Source organism: Mustela putorius, unplaced genomic scaffold, assembly GCF_011764305.1.
Source record: "Mustela putorius furo isolate JIRA1106 unplaced genomic scaffold, ASM1176430v1.1 tig00000551_pilon_pilon_pilon, whole genome shotgun sequence".
Classification (NCBI taxonomy): Eukaryota; Metazoa; Chordata; class Mammalia; order Carnivora; family Mustelidae; genus Mustela; species Mustela putorius.
In genome coordinates, this window is record NW_025421412.1 from 12,539,698 (window position 1) to 12,553,536 (window position 13,839).

Consider the following 13,839-nt stretch of genomic DNA (forward strand, 5'->3'; position numbering starts at 1 on the left):
CTAGCCACACAGGACTGTCTGCCGTTCTCAGCCTATCAAGTATATACCTACCTCAGGGCCTTTGCACTGGTTGTTCCCTCTGCCTCCAAAACCTTCTCCTTAAAAATGTACATGCATAATTCCCTTGCCTCTTTCAAATCTCTGTGCCAATGTCATGTCTCAACAGGGCTCACCCAAACCACCCTCAACTGTAATTTGCCCCCAGTCTCCTTAACTTCTTTTTCTGCTTCTCATTTTTCACTTTACCACTCTCTAGCATCTGAAACAGTATTTCTTTATAATGTTTCTTATACATGGTTGTTCTGCTCCATTAGCGCACAGACTCCATGAGCATACGGATGTCTGGTTTTGTTCGTTCGATCAGCATGATCCGTAGCAGGTGTCCATGCTGAGCAGATACGTGAATGAAATCCTCTTAAGATCACTTCTCGCAGGGAGACCGCAATAGTAGCACGATCTTTTAACAAAAATAACCATGTGCTAGGGTCTAGATTCTAAAGCCGCTTTGAATATATTTTTTATTTCAAGACATTGTTGCTCAAAGTATACAGCGGAAGTATAGAGAACCGACATCTTCCAAACGCTGTAAAGGAAAACTGCTCTGGAAAGGTTACTTGGAGGGAAAACACGAAAAGGGAAATAATGAAGGATGGTTTTCTTTCGACAAGGAAGCACATCGGGCTGGGCCACCGTCCACAACAGCGCTAGTCACGTGACCATTGCACATGGCCAGAAACACCTACAAGAAGACCAGAGACCCCACATGGAAACCATCACTCACCAGTGCTAACTGGCCATGAGCCTTCATGCTTATTCCCTCATCTGACTTCAATGAGGAATGAGGTTCCAGAAATAAAAGGAGGGCTTCTGTTTTTTCAGATCTTGTTTGGAGACCAGACCCTCCTTGGGCTATTATTACTGATGTAGCACTCCAGAATATTCAGACCTACTGCTCCCTTTTGAACTGGCTCCCTGGTTTACTCTTGTGTGATTACTTCAAAATCAGGTAAAGATGATACCTTGGATAGCCCACTCTGCTGTCCATTCGTACGGGCTGCCTTTTAGCCCTATTTTCAATCCTATTTTCAATCAGACCAGCCCAGCAACCAGCCAGTTTAGGGTTACTTCATTTTTTGTAGTGTGACCACTGCTCAAAGTGAGCGGCAGGAGAACGGAAGGCAAATCTAAGAAGGACACTGAAAAGCATGGGTATAGAGCACATCTTTGAAATAAAATCCTGCCCGGGGCCCGGGAACACGGGCAGCCCGCAGCTCTCCCTTACCAGCGCTGAGAGCCAGGCCACACCTGAAGACAAGCAGAAGTTTCTGAAAAAGCAGAAGCGTACAATAAAACCGCCTTTAACAATGACCCTCTATGACGTCACAGCACTTAAAACGCTCGTCGGCAGCAGCTCCGCAAGCAAGGACGGACACAGCCGAAAAGAGCGTGCCCCCTTAGATCCAGAGTTTGGGTTAATCTGTCCACAGTGTGGGATCGTGACATGCACACTCTCCCAGTTTATAAACAATTACATCAGCGCTACAAACAAATGCAGTAAGTACATGCTTGAAACAGAGTCCGTCACCTGCTGAAAATGAAGTAGAACTTGACAGAAGAGAGTTTACAGGTTTCCCTAGAAATTGGGAGAGTCAGACTCAATTCTGGAGGAGAGATCCAGGAAAAAGATCTAGTTAATAAAGTTTAGATTGTCCTTTCAGGGTCTCATTTCTTCATCCTGCAGGATGCTTTCTCAACGGCGCTGCCGTCAGGCCAAAAGAAAAGCTCAGCAGAGCCCCACACCCTGTGCGTGTAACGCCAGCACTGTTTTACAAAGCCAAGATTACAAATCATTCTGTCCTCCTTAATGGCACGATTAACCCAAATTGCCCTGAAGTGAGGAGAGAAGACTGGGAAATGAATAGGCTCCTAAAAGAAAGGCCGGAAGGGATTCACAGCATCGGGAAGTAGAATGATGGTTGGGGTGGGGGGCAGGGGGGGGGGTGGGGACGGGCAGTGAGCGCGGGGAGAGGGCGGCGGGGTTATTTAATAGAGTTATTGAACAGAGTTTCACATCTGCAAAAAAAAGTCCCAGAGCTCTGTTTTACAGCAACGTGAATCCACTAACCACCACTGCATTGCTGACTTTAAAATGGGGGAGATGCTAAGTTTTATGTGTTTTTAACCACCACTGAACACAAAAGCAAGCAAGGAGAACTCAAACTCTAGGTCTGAGCCTGCGCTTGAGACTCCTTCCCTGATGACCCCACAGCCCAAGCCGGTTTATTCATCCCACGGAACAAAGCAGGACAGACTGGCCGCACACAAACACACACACACACACACACACACACACACACACACACACGCGCGCGTGCGCGCACGGCTGTTCTTTTGCACGGGCGTCATTCATTACAAAGTCCGCGGCCATGTGTGACTTTATGTTTGATTTTCATTCATTTTTCAAAGCTCTCCTCTACCAATGGCTGGCCCAGTGGAAAAATTTCAAAAGCATTTATTTTACCCTTAGCAGCTCCTTTTTAACTCTGTGTGCCTGCGAGCCAGGCAGACGAACCTATGAAGCTCTGTTTTCTCTGCTGAAATGCCCCGGAGCTGTTTCAGGGCATCAGGAAAACAGTCCAGCTTCTCCTTCTAGTTTATGCTTTACCTGCTAGTTCTTTTCTTCCTTCCTGGGCAGGCCCATGGTTAGATCTTTTTCAAAAGAAAATCAACAGTTCTACAATACAAGGCAGGATGTTCTGTATCCAGAGATGCCCTCGGGTGACATCCAACACTGAGATACTGTGATCCAGCAGGGAAATGGAAAACCCCTTGAAACAATGCAGCACAAGTAACTTGGAATAAAACAGACTTACACATTGGTGATGATGTGCCTGCACGTGTAGATTTCCAGGTACACGCCCACAAATGATATGCACAATTTATAGGCGGCCCAGCAATCTGTATCTTGCATAAAGATTTATCTTGCATTAAGGTGTATCTGGTTTCCTACCACTGCGGTGATGAGCTGTCCCTCCAGGGAGAACACGGTGGTGAGTCTTCACCCAGCTTCCAGGACCCAGATCTTTCCACACCTCCTTCCACAATCTCCCCTCCCCCAAATAAAACAATGGTACCATCACTATATAAATGATACCTGGAGAAGTTTGCCACTTTACGAAAAAAAGAAAAAGAAGGAAAGGAAGGAAGGAAGAAAAAGAAAATTCTAAAACTGGTTAAGTTCATTTAAATTCTCCAAGTGATAGAACTGAGAACACATAGAAGAAACTTCTGCACGAAAAGCCTGACGACAAGCGGGCTTGTGAAGGATGCGGAGGTCCACGGTTTGGGATCCGTCATGAACTGGATCCAATTCTGGCCCGGAGGGAAAGGAAAGCAAACTATCAAATGAAATGTTTTTAGGAAAAGAATAAACGTCTTCTCTCTTTCCCAACTGCAGAATAATGTCTCATGATTAATCACAGTCATTTTCACCAGCACCGAAAAATCGCTCGCAGTTTCTGGTTTGATGTACTCAAGGCACCGCACACCACGTGGAGCACTTCGGGGGCTCACAAAGGTCAGTGCTGCATCTTGCGGGATAGGCTGCCAGCCTGTGTTGCATGTTACGCTGAACCCAAGCCACGGGCCCTGCATCCAACATGATGCTACCGGCTTCCTAATAAGCCTTCTGGAAAACTACTGGGACCCGCTAAGCTGAACGTATGTATGGGATCAGCAAATCCGGAAACTCACCGGAAGACAGGGGACAATCCCCATTACTAGTAGAATGAATCAATTCCAGCCAAGGGAACGCAGACGCTGTTGCCACGGCAACACCACAGATGAAGGTTGCGAACCTAATGCCGAGTCAAAGAACTCACAAGGAAGGGTATGGATTGGATTCCACCGATCGTGAACTCATTTGTTATAGTCCCCAAAGGTAGGAACAATCAGGACAGTAGCTATCCTGGCAGAGAAGGAAGAGCTGGTGGGGGGTGTTGGCGGGGGGTCGCCTTTGGGGGCTGAGAATCTTCTCTTACGTGATCTCTGAGATGGACAAAAGAGTGTATTCACGGATTCATTCACAGCCATTGTGATTTGGGCGTGTTTCTGTAGGAGACTTCTACTCTAAAAATGTTTTTTAAATCTTACTATCATAACATGATGGAAGGCATTGCCTTTCCCGACTGACCTAACTCTGTGCTCCCCAAATCCGACGAACATCCAGGTGTGGGATGACTGGGTACTCCTCCAGTCAGGTTTCGACAGGCATGAGAATGGTTTCGACAGCACTCTGCCCCCACAAACTGCCTGCGCCAGGCACATTTTCTGGAAGCCCACAGGCCTGCTGTCTCTGCCCGCACAATCCCCTGAAGGAGCCAGCTTTGCCTTGCTGCCTCCCCTTCCTTCCCTCCGGGGCTGGGTCTGACGCCGAGGAAGAAAACCTAAGCAGTTAAGACTCCGTGGGTCTCTGCCAGGATCACGCCTAGGCGGGGGGGGGGGGGGGGGGGGGGGGGGGGGGGGGGGGGGGGGGTCGGGGGGGGGGTCGGGGGAAGAAAGGGGGGCAGGGAGAGAGCTGCTCGGCCAGTGCCATGTGACCCAAAACCCAGCTCCTGGGAAGAGGTGCTCTGCAAAGCACCAGCGTCCAGGACTGACCTTCTAAAAGGATAAGCTTCTTGGCAAGCAAAAATAATAAAATTCATGCACTTCAAGGATTTCTAGGACAAAAAGAAACCCCAGAACACGATGAGGCTTCAACGCAATAGTTCATTATGCCACAATAATTTCCAACTGTGTAGCAAGCAGGCATTCATTTCTTATTTTCACACAACTTCCCCACACGTTATGGAGCCATCACGCTGCGAAATCTGCATTTCTCGGTGGTTCACAACAAAGGGTTCCGAATTGCTTTCACCGGTATCTAACTTCACATTTTCTATTGAATTGGGCTAAGAAATTTCAATTATCTTGGTAAGGTCTCAAAAAAAAAAAAAAAAAAAGAGTGTCAGGCATCGCCAACACACAGAGCCCTACCGTGTCCTCCCTGAGGGTGAGGAAGGCCGCCGAGAGTCCTGGGGCCAGAAGGTCAGCAAGACTTCACTAGATGGCAAAAAGCAGAAACATGGCGCCCTGAGGCCCCTCAGGATAGGACTTGAGCTCCTCAGGGCCTGGTGCTTTTGGGGGGGGTCTTCACTTGCCCAAAGGGCAGAAGGAAAGGAGTTTGGGAAGGGTGGTTATGAAGGTACAGGCTGTGGGAGTTGCTCAGAAACACACACCAGGTTTGGCCAACAAACTGTTGACCACAGAAAACAGACCTGTGAGGGCTTCACATTTTTTTCTGATGACGGTAAAATCCTTTTTTCCCCCCTTCCTTTGAAGACATTAAAAAAAGAGCTCTCCGTACCGGCAACATATCAAAAAGCAGACTCTTTCCAGAAAATGTCAAGTCATTCCATCAGGCTACTCAGACTCAATAAGCAAATCATGAATTTCAGCTTAGAAATCATCTGTAGACAGTTATAAAGAAATGTGGAAATACTGAACACCAAGGTTACCCACCACAAAATAAATCTTTCTAAGGAGCCTCAAGGACTGTACTCTCCTTGTCCCTATTGCCAAAACACACAAGCTAGATTAGATGTGACAAGATTTCCTCAGGAATATGGGGTTTCCTTCATGAAAGACTGCTGATAGAGTATGGGAGCCACTTGGCTTTTTCTTTTCTTTCCAAGCCACAAATTAAAACAAAGAAAACCAAGAGCCACCTGGAATTGGGAAACCCTCTTCCAAACCGGCACTACACAGAAATTCAAATTTATAAACGAAATAAGATGAAGGGTGGCTTTTAACCCTGAAATCATGGATTTCCTTAAGAGCAAATTTTTCTACTATGTTAACTTTATTAATCAAGTCACACAACTGATTTATGTACGACTCATTAGACATAGCTGAGTTGTGATGTAGCTCAGAATGTGTATTCGTTATAGAAACAGAGATGACTAAATTCTATTCTGGCTCTTGAGTATTTAATCGCTCTAAAGTTAACTCCCTTAAAGGATGGGGAAAAAAGAAAAAGAAAACAAAACTGTTGACAGTCAATCAGAATTGAAAATTGCAGGACTGTGCAAATAATCTTAAAAATATTCTAGAAAAAGGGGGGCTTTTTTGTTCCCTTGGAAGAATGAATAAACTTAACTGCAAATAGTAAGAATTTAAGGTTTTTTTGTTCTGAACAGCAAAATAAACTAGTCTTAATTTTTTTTTTTTAAAGACCTGGTTTTGGGGCACCTGGGTGGCTCAGTGGGTTAAAGCCTCTGACTTTGGCTCAGGTCATGATCCCAGGGTCCTGGGATTGATCCCCGCATCGGGCTCTCTGCTCTGCAGGGAGTCTGCTTCCTTCTCTCTCTCTGCCTGCCTCTCTGCTTACTTGTGAACTCTGTCAAATAAATAAAAAACATAGAAAATAAAAAAATAAAGACCTGGTTTTCCAGTTTCCTTGAGAAGTAAAAAATGAATAGCCAAAGATGTGCCAATCAGAAAAACCTTCAAAAATGACCTTCAAAGTAGAGCAATCCAGAAAGAACAGATAAACAAGAAAATAATATTTTCATGGGTTAGGAAGAGGCTGGAAAATATTTAATAGGTATAAATTCAATATATTTATTGTTGATATAATAATAATGGAAGTCTCAAATTTGAGAGGGAAAAAAAAAAAGTCTGTCCTTAATAACCACATCTTCAAAGCCAGAAGCAGACTCAGCAAGATAAAGAAAAACTCATTATGAACCAATACATTTCTCATTATGAACTCTTTGGATCACATATTAAATAAAATCTAGCAGCCTTTCTCATTCCACTACCTGGGCATACAGGCTTACACCTACTGATGAGAATTGGAATAATAAAACCTAAAACCTTTTATGATACAGGTAGATGGCAATTGCTCCCAAATCCCAACCCCAAATCAACCCCTTCTCAAGAGGCTAAAGGAACAGTGACCATCTTGTTGACTGTAAGCAACACATGCTTTCTTTCACCACAGATCACCACAAATTAAATAAATCTATCCATTTCTGGCACGCGGTTCTGTGCGTTGCTACTAACATTCACGTGTTATGTGTGACGTGCACGTGTGTTTTCAGCGGGTTGGGGATGGCGGCCTTTTGTGCAAGATGGCCACCATGATAAATAAAATTTTTAAATTGTCCATTCCAGAGTTCTAGAAATTTCTCAGTTGGGCTAGGATGCTTGGGTAATTCCCTCCATCGGTGCCGTCCTCCACGTGCCTCAAGAGTCTTCCTTCTGTTTCCAATAAGGAGCAACCCAGAGACACCCTGGTCTTGGTCACACAGCCTTCAGAGAGAACCACGTTTGGACAAGGAGCATAGACAATTAAGAGGGAAGGTAGCACAGTCAGCCTCATGGCTGTTGCCAAGCAGGGTGGAGAGCCGTCCAAATCCCAGGGTTCGAGGGGCATGGGGCTGAGGTCAGAGGCAGGCTGGCATTCATTCTGGGAGTCACTATGTGTCACCCAAGATTCTGCAGTATTTTTCCTCAAGCCCATCTCAGGTGGTGCTGACCATCTGCTACACCCTTGACCAGGCACTCCCCAACGTTATCTCGCTCCCCCTTACAGAGACCTCACCGGGAAGGACTGCAGAGGGAACTGAGGGCAGCGAAGGTCATCTGCCCCGGGTCGCACAGCTACTAAGGGTAGATCTAGGGAAGTCTGTGTGTGTCCGACGCCAAAGCGTTGGCTGGGTCGGTGGAGAAGTCTCATTCCCTCCGGGAAAGAATGACATCAAGCATTCCTCTAGCCCCTAAGACTTCCAAAGAGTAATACTTAAACAAGCCATGGTTTTAATAACCAAGAAGTGAAAATTTGAAGGTTATCTGAGGCAAAGAAAGTTCCTTAACTGATTTCTTAAGAGGGCCAACGATTACTCACGGCCAATTTTTCTAGTCTTCTATCTACACCTCCCGCATGAACATACCTCTTTCCCACCAAAGGATCATGATGTCATCCCCTGGAATTTTCCTCTGGGTATTGCTGCTTTAGCCACACGCCTCGAAGAGAGCCCAACCATCATGTGAAGAGCACGACCATGAAAACCTTATGCGACTCAGGTGATGACCTTCATCATTGCGCTAAAGCTGCTTCCCATTCTCAAAACCTTTTTTCAGATCCAACCATTTCTAAATGTAAGTTTTTTTTTTTTCAAGATTTTTATTTGTTAGAGAGAGAGAGAGAGAGATACAGAGCGCAAGCACAGGCAGACAGAGTGGCAGGCTGGAGGCAGAGGGAGAAGCAGGCTCCCTGCCGAGCAAGGAGCCCGATGTGGGACTCGATCCCAGGACGCTGGGATCATGACCTGAGCCGAAGGCAGCCGCCTCAACCAACTGAGCCACGCAGGCGTCCCTCTAGGTGTAAGTTTAACACACAGTTTGGGTTAAGGCTCTGATTGGAGCTCAGATTTGCTTTCATCATCTACACTCGTGGGTCTGAAGAAGTTAAGCCCTGGGGCCAAGGGCTGACAGGAGTGTGCACCTTGAGGACCCTGTAGGGAGAAATAGGATCTTGAACTTCAAGACACGGAAAGCGAGCCAACAGGTATGAAAAAGGAGGAGGAGGAGGGGGTGGGGAAGGAGGAGAACCGGAAGGGGGGGAGGAGGGAGAGAAAGATGGGGGGAGGAGGGGGTGGGCAGGGAGGAAATGGAGGAAGAGGAGGAGGAAGGGGGAGAAGAAGGGGGAGGAGGAGGGAAAGGGGGGGAGGGGAGGATCTTCTATTTCTCAAGGTCAGTGGTGACAGGAGGGTTGGTGGGGAGCAGACCCACAGCCACAGACGCTCGTCCACACATCCCAACTTTAAACAACGTGAAAGGAGCCAGAGAGAGGTCACCCTCCTCTCTCATAATTCAGAGGGCTCCAAGTCCTCAGGCTGCAGACACTGAGACGCACCTGTGACCCCGGGCGGGGGCAGGGGGGGTACGGTCCTTGCAACCCCCCCATTGGAGGTGCCAGGTCCCGCCTGGCATTTAGGCTCCCAGAGCTTGTACAAGGGAGGCTGAGGAGAGAGGAGAGGACGAGCCATCAGCGCTCCCAAGAGCATCAGTGCTGTCGATAAAGGACTTGGACTCGGTTCTGGCAGCTCCAAGGAACCCGCTGAGCTGCCAGCTTTTCAGCAAAGGGGACACGAAGTACAGGGTCTGCTCTAAGACCAACGCATCGGCCATTCCAACTGCAACACAGCCCGAGGCTTACAGGACAGTCTAAGGTGTCACAGGGACCCCAGGAAAGCGTGCTGAATCTGCTTGTCCATCTCCCACCCCAGACACTGCCTCAGTATCCCCAGAGGCGCCGGGCGGACAAGGAGGGACAGGGGAAGAGAAATCTGTCTTCTCCTCTACACGTCATTCTAATCATCTACATAAGATTCCAAATACTCGGGGTCGCATGGCTTAGGCACAGGTATTGTCCCAAGTGGTGACTGGCAAGCTGAGCAGAAATACCATCAAACATCTGTCAGTGAGCGGTACACGTCCCGATTGTTGGGGGTCAGGGGCACGGCCCAGAGGGAGTCCTGAGCACACCTGTGCCCATCAGAGACCCTTTTTAGGAATCACACAACGGGGAGTGTGACTTTGCATGTCCCCTTGTGACAGGGCTGGGGACTCCAGGCTCACGTCTGAGAACGGGACTTGGGTGAGGCCTGGAGAAGCAGGGAACGCAGGTGCATAGGTGGAGGGAAATCAGGCAGACCCAGGCAGGAAGGAGTGTGTCTGACCACCTGCTTCCCTCCTGCCTCCCTGCCTGTGGAGGGCCAGGTAAGGTCACTGTCAGTCCTCGGTTGCACTGGTACCCTGGTATCTGAGAATCCAGTTCCGTTTTCTGTTTACGTCATCTTCTTAATAGGGTCCTTTTTTGTATGACCTAAGCCTTCCAAGAGTAGCTCGGAAATAAACTTAACTGCTTTTCCCAAAATATTTCAAGAAAAGGAGGATTTTTTTTGTTTTTTTATTTTTAGTAAATACAGGTAAGCAGATATCAAAAATGAAGAACAGGCTTGGATTTATATTAAAAATATTCTAGCCTAGGGGCTCCTGGGTGGCTCAGTTGTTAAGTATCTGCCTTTGGCTCAGGTCACGATCTCAGGGTCCTGGGACTGCATCCCACATAGGGCTCCTTGCTCGGGGAGAAGCTTGCGTCTCCCTCTCCCACTGCCCCTGCTTGTGTTCCTCTCTTGCTGTCTCTCTCGCTCTCTGTCAAATAAATAAATAAAATATTTTTAAAAACATTCTAGCTTATTTTTGCCCTTGAGTGCGTGATCCTAAGTAAAATGAGAAAGACAAATACTACATAATATCACTTACACATGCGATCTCTAAAAAGTCAGACTCCAGGACGCCTGGGTGGTGCAGCTGGTTAAGCGGCTGTCTTTGGCTCAGGTCATGATCCCAGGATCCTGGGATCAAGTCCCGCATCGGGCTCCTTGCTCAGCAGGGAGGCTGCTTCTCTCTCTGCCTCTGCCTGCCTCTCTGCCGGCTTGTGCTCTCTCTGACAATAAGTAAAATCTTTCAAATTAAAATAAAATAGAAAGTCAGACTCCTAGAAACAGAGGAGGAGACAGTTTTCAGGCGCTGGGGCAGGGGGTGGTGGTGGACACAGAGGGGTTGGTAAAAGGGAATAAGCTCTCAGTTAGAAGATAGATAAGGTCTGATGATTTCATATATATCATGGTGACTACAGCTCACTCTGCACTGTGTAAAACTGAAATTTGCTAAGGGAGTAGAAATTAAATATTCTTATACACACAGATAAATATGTAATGCACTTAATGTATTAACTACATGGGGGGGAAGGCTGTTTCATAAGGTACCCATACACCAAATCTCCACGATGGAGACTTTTAAAATCCTACAACCTTATATGCCAATTATACCCCAATGAAGCTAGAATTTTAAAAATATCCTAAAACTGTGGATTATAACACGTTATTTGAGAAAAAACAAATAATTTGATCCTGCCAAACTGTATAGAAGAGGTTTTAAAAAATAATTTTTTTTTTAAGATTTTGTTTTTTTACTTATTTGACAGAGAGAGACACAGCGAGAGAGGGAACACAAGCAGGGAGAGTGGGAGAGGGAGAAGCAGGCTCCCTGCAGAGCTGGGAGCCCAACAGAGGCCTCGATCCCAGGACCCTGGGATCATGACCTGAGCCAAAGGCAGATGCTTAACCGACTGAGCCACCCAGACGCCCCAAGTTTTTTTTCTTTTTTTTTTTTTTTTAATTAATTGCTCTACTGTGGGTTGATATATAAATTAATGGGGTAAAAGCAGGGAAGTGATGACTATAAACACTTCTGATTTTCCAGAACAGACTGTATTTCGTCTCCCACATATTTTACTAATCAGTTAAAACCTGAACTCCAAAGGGTGTGACAGGCATATTTTATGTCTTACACAACTGCTTAAATGAAGCACACATTCCAGAGACAAAAGCCAAAGGTGGAAGGCAAGCAAAGTCCCCAGTCACTTGCCACCCGAGGTGGGGAGGCACAGAGAGCGCCAAAGGAGGTGGCCGACTTCCAGCCTCCAGAACCTCTGTCTTGAAACCATCCAGTGGACAGAAACGCCACAGTCACCTTTACAGCTGAAAGGGGCCTTAGAATATAAGAATATCTGTCTCAAGAACTAATCTTCATTTGCAAGTACAAGCAAGGAGTGGATGCTTCCAGTTCTAAGCAATGAGGCAGACCATTCAACGAGGCTTTATCTTTAAATCTCTCTTGCTTTCTGGTAGCAGATTTCCTTTATGCTTAGCTTTGGCCACAGTTAAGAGCCCACCTTCCCGGAGGCCATGGCAGCAGGAGGGAGTGGGAAGCAGAAGCAGACAGAAGCTTCCCTGCTCTGGGAGAGGCTGTGGGGCTCCCACCTGCTGAGGAGCAAGCGGCTGGCCGGTTTCTGCACGTACCCACACAGCTCCGGCCACAGGGGCCATCCTATCCTGGGTGTTTTTAAAAGCAGCCTTACAGGTTTTCCTCCCCAGGTTTACCGACCCAGCAAACACATGCAACACACAGGATAGAAAGAACACTTCTATTTGCTTCCTGTCTGGCTGCTTTGGGGCTGGAGCGGATCCTTGAAAATGAACCTCCCGATCCCACATGCTCCAATGTCGGTCACATGTGTGGTCACCCAAATGCCACCTGAGGGGACAAGACCTATGTCACCTCCATCTCCCAATAACGCAATGGTTGGGTAAAATCACCAGCATGCTTCAAAGGTGGACCTTGGGAATCAGCCGGTTTATTACTGAAATCTTAGCTGGGCTGACGGATAGCTTGGACGCCGAAAGAGTCCCTGAAAGGGGCTTGCATGGGAAAAGCAGCAAGCATGAGGCACGCCTGGCTTGGGAGGACCCCAAAAAGCAAGAGAAGGGCCACTGGGCAAATGTGGGGGTGCTCCCAGCTGCTGCACCCTCCAAGGTGATGACCTCACACGTGCGTGTGTGTGCGTGTGCTCCAGAGTCCTGAGTCAAGAGGGGCGCATAACCCCAGAAGTTTTGGGGGGTCAGGTATAGCTGTTGGAGGGCAGGCTCTGCTATGAGGAAGCTGTGTGACCTTGGACAAGTTCTTCAACCCCTCTGTACCTTTAGGTCTCAGAGTACAACTGGGAATGATTGGACCCCAATAGAGCAGGACCTGCGGGAAGATTAAACAGGCTCAGAGCGAAGGTTAGGTGTTATTGCTCATAGCGGTGTTTTGTCTGTTCTTTTAGAAAGCCTGTCTGCTTCAGGAGCAGACGGAGTGGGAGTGTGTGAGAGCCAAGGGGAAAGGCCTTCCTCCTAGGCAGGAATTAAAGTTCCAGAATGAAACCATGGCAAAGCCTTGTCCTGCAAACTAAATGTCCCCCCCAAAAGATCCAGGGGTGGCTTCTAGGCCCCCAGACACAGAAATACCAAGCTCACCCCCAGAGCACTGCACAGTCCCTTGGCTGAGACCACATGGATGGAGCAAAGAAGATTCTGATTCCCTTGAGTTGCTCCAAGAGCAGCCGAGACAGCGATTGGGGGCTGCATGTGGTCCACATGCCTAGCCGGGCTCTGGGTCCCAAGTAGGTGATGTGGGGGCCGCGGTCTCTGCCCCAGAGTCACTTTGCCACAATTCATCTACACAGACGGGACCTTTCTTCTTACCACAATTTGTCTATGCAGACAGGACCTTTCTTCTAATTCTCATGTCTGGGGTGCCAGACACCCTAGCCTTCCTGAGGCAGGGGCGGACACACATACGCAGTGAGGAACAGACTGCGGCCACACACACTGGCCCAAAGAGGAATTCAATCTCAGCCGGAGAGGCCATGTCATCCCATGGAAATGGTCTCCCGTCACAGCCGCCTCCACGCACCCCAGGCCCATTGCATAAGATGGCATTTGTTTTTATTGTTGGAAAGGGCTGGCTGTGTGTCTGATCTGTAGGAGGGAGAGGCCTGAATTTGCTGAGCATCCGAAACAGTTTAAGATTATTAATGACCATTAGATGCTGCAAAATCTGAAGTCCTAAGAGTGGTTTTATCTGAGGATAATCACTATGACTCAGACTTAAACCGAAGTCAGCCTGACGTTTCTTCCTCCCCCGACGGCTCATCGGCTGAATGGGAATTCAGAAAACCATCAGTGCGTTCCTTCTGCTAATTGTAGTGACACAGACATGGAGGATAACGTTTCTATCCTTGCTTCTCCGCCACATTATGAGACGAAGAAAGGAAGAGGGAGCACGAACACTTGACTCTGCATCAATCCTACTAATAGAACAGAACGTATTTGCTGCAAACATCTC

The 13,839-nt window shown here is 47.6% G+C and overlaps 1 protein-coding gene across 5 annotated transcripts in view; it reads right to left on the reverse strand.

Annotated features, from left to right (window-relative positions):
* Positions 1–13,839, reverse strand: part of FARP1 (FERM, ARH/RhoGEF and pleckstrin domain protein 1) — a 270,933-nt gene that overhangs the window by 108,928 nt on the left and 148,166 nt on the right. The window lies entirely within an intron of this gene.